Source organism: Phalaenopsis equestris, unplaced genomic scaffold (assembly GCF_001263595.1).
Source record: "Phalaenopsis equestris unplaced genomic scaffold, ASM126359v1 Scaffold000076, whole genome shotgun sequence".
In the NCBI taxonomy this organism is placed as follows: Eukaryota; Viridiplantae; Streptophyta; class Magnoliopsida; order Asparagales; family Orchidaceae; genus Phalaenopsis; species Phalaenopsis equestris.
Window position 1 is genome coordinate 77,271 of NW_018164518.1, and position 6,002 is coordinate 83,272.

Sequence of the window (6,002 nt, forward strand, 5' to 3'; positions counted from 1 at the left end):
TGAATAGTTCTGAAGACCGGCTAGGCAAGGAAGATACTAGCTCTCACTCTAGAGTTCCCTCAATTCCTTCCACCTGGGAGGTAACATCTCGTATCAGAACCTAAAACAATAAACCAAGTTGGGGGCTTTAACCTGTCACTTTAAAGTCCTCTAACTCTACACCCTTCAATGAATATTTCCATATTTATTTGCGCTCAATCATATGAACTGCATTCTCATTCATACAACCTCATGTGATTCTTTCTTATTGTTGACTAAAACAATACTGTTGTTGCATTTAGTTGTTACTTTCTTTTTAACTCTTTAGTAGTAATTTTTTGATGTGGAATCGAGATGTTAAGGATGTCCTTAAGTTAGCCAATGTTTGTTGCTAGCACCGGGAGTGGGTAAAGAATAAGACATGCTTCTAATTGTCACAATACATCAATTTTGTCTTGAATCACTTGAATCCTACATAGGTTATAATCTCTTTGCAATGAGAAAGTTTTTCCATACTATCCAAACTCGCTGTTATATTTTACTATGTTGTTGCATTTAGTTGTTACTTTCTTTTTAACTCTTTAGTAGTAATTTTTTGATGTGGAATCGAGATGTTAAGGATGTCCTTAAGTTAGCCAATGTTTGTTGCTAGCACCGGGAGTGGGTAAAGAATAAGACATGCTTCTAATTGTCACAATACATCAATTTTGTCTTGAATCACTTGAATCCTACATAGGTTATAATCTCTTTGCAATGAGAAAGTTTTTCCATACTATCCAAACTCGCTTAGTTTCTCTTCAAAATATGTATAGATTTGATGTACTTCCCCAAGAGATGCATTCTTTCATGATAATTTTTGTCCACGGTGGTTATAACCAATATTAAGCCAATAGGTGCCTCAAAAACCTTTTCAAAATTTGCAGAAACCGAATTTACTGGTTCAATAATTTCAACTGCGCTTAAGCACGAGGTCTCTGGCGCTTACGCGCGGCCTTCTCTATTTAACCAGCGCGTAAGCGCCGGATCTGGCGCTTAGAAGCCAAGACACTCTTGCCCAATTTTCTTCTATTTTCTCCTTTTTGCTCCAAATTTGATCTTTTTTTCACTCCTTAAGCATTTTTCACCCTTTTTACATGTATCTGTAAGAAAAACACAAATATATCTTCCATTAAAGTGCAATATCTCAAAAATAGGTATGAAAATGCACTATATATTTTAGGTGTATCAACAATCGTCTAAGGGGGAGTGCAAATAGATAGGGAGATAAGATTTGATGGGCATATAATTAATATTTCTAGGGTGACATTCTAGATTCTTTTATCAATTTGGTCTAGAATTTGGAACTAAGTGTCACTGGTAGGTCATTTAGAGAGGGCAAAGTGGTTAATCTATGAGTGAGATATTAGAACCTATCCAACACTACTATACATATCGACACAATTTTTAGATTAGCCAACATTCTTTACACATCGAAAGAAGCAAATAATAAGTATACTCCTATTTGTCACAATACCATAGTTAAACTTCTAAACATCTGAAATCTTACACTAATTATGAATTGTTTGCAAGGTGAAAGTCTTTTTATATACATATATCTTGAATTTTCTAAATCACTGCATTTACTTTTACTTGCATTTGTAAGAAACAATAAACTTTATTTCATAGCTTGAACTAATTTAGATATTTTTTGCGTTCTCTTTTAAAGTTAAATTCCTGAATTTTATTTCTTTCCTTTCATTTCCTTGTGAGATAAGTACTGAGATTTTTAAAGAAAACTCTATATTACTTGAAATGATACATATACTTACGTAGTACCACTAGTGAGAAAACTATTAATTTAAATTTTATAATATTACATTTATTCTCACTAGCCGTTAAATATAAGTTAGGTCAAGATTTTTGCCAATAAAGGAATATAAATATCTGTGTAATTGCGGGTCGAGTCAGTCTACTACGACTCAGATCTCACATGGACTTGAGTTTTATAGGAGTCATCTTGAGTTTGGATAGTGATAGTTCCGCCTAAATTTTGTTACTCCATTTCTCTAACATTGTTTTCATTTGATAGAAATCATGAACCAACTTGATGAGTAACATGTGGATGATCTTGCAGTATCTTTATAAAAATGCAACCTAATGGGATAAGGTGATGCCCGAGGTTGGTGTTCGCAACCCAACTTAACAAGGGTATTCTTGTCCATGTGGATAACCATATAAAATTCATAGAAGGCACTTAATATATTTGTGTAGTGATTCCGTTAGAAATTGGAAGTGAGGTAGTGTGATGCGATGAGATAAGGGATAAATTAACCTCATTTATCATGTGTGTTTGTGTTTGTATTTTATGTTTGTTTTTGTGTTACAACATTATATAAAACTTTAAGAACATTTTTATATTCCTATGTTGATACCTGTTATGCTAGTTACACTTTTTTTTAATAAATTTTATTCTGGCATGATCAATTTAGATTTACTTTTTGCAATATGTTTTCTATCTTAATTAATAATTGTAGATGTTTCTGATAGATATTTGTGGTATATGGAATTTCTAAACTGGTTTTCTTCCTACTTATATTTTCTGTACTTAATGCTATACATGTTTAAAATCAAGTTTGGGGGGAAGAAAAACCATTTTAAAAATTAACTTTATTTGTCCTTGATCCACCTAAAAATAATATGTTTTTAGTGCATATTTTATAAGCATTTTATGTATATTTTTTTAGATATTGCACTTTAAAGGAGTGTATTTTGTTTATTTTTGGTTTCAGGTATTTGGAATGGACATTTAGAGAAAATGTGAGAAAAATGAAGAAAAAATGGGCAAATAGCACCAGCCTCCAGCCAGATGGGTGCTATAGCCCCCCAGACTTGAGCTATAGCGTCAATAACTACCTTTTTAGAAGATTTATTGAATTTGACTGAATTTTGGAGGGGTTTTTGAAGCAATCCTTGGTTATTTTCTATTTTCTATTAAATGAGAAGGATTTAACCAAATTTAGGGACCTTTTGGAGACTCAAAACTCCAATTGGGTGGCAATAGTTAATTAAGGTTTTTTTTATTTTGTGTTTAAGTGTAAGTGTGAGCGTATTTTAGTGTGAAAAAGTTTGCAGATTGCTTAAACGAAACTCCAGAAGTTTGAAACTCCAGAAGTTTATTTAGTTGGGGAGAAGACATAAGGTACTTTGTATTTGTGTTTAAGTTTTTGTTGTAAGACTTGAATTCAATGCAAAAAAAAATTTTTTGTTTAATCCTATGAATTTTGAGTTGTTCCCTTTCTTTCTCCTTGCATATGAGAATTAATCTTACGTGATGAGAATGATTTAAACACTTCTTTTTACTCTTAAAAATTATGATGGTATATTCATCGAATCTTTATTTACTTTACAAACTGGTCATTTGTGAGGTTCAAATCCGTTGAGAAACATATTAAACTGGGAGGGCTATGATTTCACCCAACTAGTGAATACCACACTTCATTCTAGGTAGAGCCATGGGATCACCTAAGCGGGAGTGCAAATAAATAGGGAGATATATTTTAATGGGCGTACAACTGATTAGTTTTAGAGTGACATACTAAATTCTTATCAACTGGCTTAAGGTTTAGTACTCTAACGTTGGGATTCAACCATCATAGTGACATAGGCTTAGGGGTATCTAGAGGTGAGAGGCTAGATAGTTTTGATGTGGAATCGAGATGTTAAGGATGTCCTTAAGTTAGCCAATGTTTGTTGCTAGCACCGGGAGTGGGTAAAGAATAAGACATGCTTCTAATTGACAAAAAGGATAAAATAAAAGTAAAAGTTGTGCCTGTAACTCCCCAAATGCATTTTGTCTTGAATCACTTGAATCCTACATAGGTTATAATCTCTTTGCAATGAGAAAGTTTTTCCATACTATCCAAACTCGCTGTTATATTTTACTATGTTGTTGCATTTAGTTGTTACTTTCTTTTTAACTCTTTAGTAGTAATTTTTAGTAAGCATATCATTATAGACCTCTTATATGATTAATTTTTAATTTAAATAGAAATTCTATAAGTTGATTTTAAGAGTTACTGCTTTTCTCGTGGGATCGATGTTGGGGTTTTTAAGAAAAATCCTATATTACTTGAAACGATACATATACTTGTGTAACACCCATAGTGTGAAAATTTATTGTATAAGTCATAAATCATTACATTTGTTCACACCAGCCGCTAGATATAATTTGAGACATATTTTTGGCAAAATTTTGGAGATTAAAAATACACATAATTACGGGTTTGGTCAGTTCTCAATAGTCTGTATTTAATTTGATATTATTTTTTAAAATGACATGTGATATGTGGTGTTATATTTAAGATGCTAAAATTTTGATTTTTAGAAATTATATAAAGGAACTTAGTAGAAAAGTTAGTAGAAATGATAAAACTAAAATTAAGATATTTAGTATTAAATATTAGGGAAATTTTTTACTACTTATAGTAATAAAAATTGAGTTTTTGAAAAATTAAAGATTTTTAAAATAATACTTTTTAAGGAATTAAGATTCTATGAAAATTCTTTTTCAAAAAATAATACTAAATTTTAAGTTAAGTAAGAAAATAAGTTCTTAACTTTATAAAATGGACAATGAAATTAAAAATTATTAAAGGTCTATCCAGATATATTAATATTCACCTAAAAAAAGTAATGATTAAAAAGATCCTGAAAGAAAAAGAAGAAAAAAAAGGAAAAGAAAAAAAAAATAAAATAAATTGCACCGTCCCTGTCTTTTTTTTAGGATCAACGTTGCACAGATCTCGCTTGCACCTTCCCCGTCTGCGGTACAAATTGTCGAAGTCTCATCGTCCTGTTCTGGAAAAGGTTGTCCTAGACGGTACTTAAAAGCTCCTGCAGGTACATGTTCTTGATCCTCATCCGCCGAACGGAAGTCGATGGCACAATGAGAATTATGTCTTTGAATGTAATTGTGGAAAATCATTGTATCAAACACAATCTGCACTTGCTTCGGGAACTTATAAGGAGGAATATCTCCACAGTATCACCCATTTCTTTTTCCATACACCAAATGTTGTCTCAATGATACCACGTAACGATAAATATTATTTATTGAATATTTCTTTTTTGTCTTGTGCAATGTTGCTTGCACATTCAAAGTACGGTACGTGATACCTTGTGTCAGTAAATGGCTTTAGGTACCCTTATTGCAATGGATATCCAACATTAAACAATTAATATTTTCCTGATAAAAGGTGTTATTAAAATGCAACAAAATGTTAAATATTATGTTAGGTCATACTCGAGCAAACCTGCGGGTGGATGTAAAAATTGGTACTAGTGTTCTGTGTCACATATTTGAAAACTAGACTGTCATATGCACTGCCCTCCCAACTGACCAGAGGAAAATATGTTGAGATTTTCATACCTATTTTATACTGTTTTTTATGATATTGCACTTTAACAAAAAGTATGTTTGATGTTTTGTTGCAGGAATGATGAATTAGGGTTATTTGAGCAAAAAGATGCAAAAAGGAGCGAATTTGGAGCGAAAATGACCAAAATGTGACGAATTGAACTAGGGCGTCGACGGCGCCATCGACCCCGCCAACGACGAGATTTTCCCGAGACTCCAGAATTAATTCATTAAGAAGGTCAAAATATTCAGAAGCCCGCCGACGGCGAGATCGACGGTTATGCCTACTCAAGCTTTGGATAAGGCCAAATTTTGAAGGGATGCTTAGGCAACTCTTAGGAAAGCTCATCCACAACTTTAAAAGAACATTTTGGCCGAAAATTAAGAGGGGCTGGAGAGCTTAGAAGTCCTGGAGAGCCTGGAAGGTCCTAGATGTTAGAAAGGCCTTAGAGGTTAGAGAAGTTTCATTAGTGTGTAACAATTGTGAGGATTTCTTCGAGAAATTGTAAGAGTAGAGGGAAGGTGAGAGATTTCTTCCTTCTTGCAGCTGCGAAGAGGAATTCTGTGTGCTGTAAAGAAAGGAAGAGATTCAGAGGAACTTTGAGGAGTTTTCTTGGGGAAAAATTAA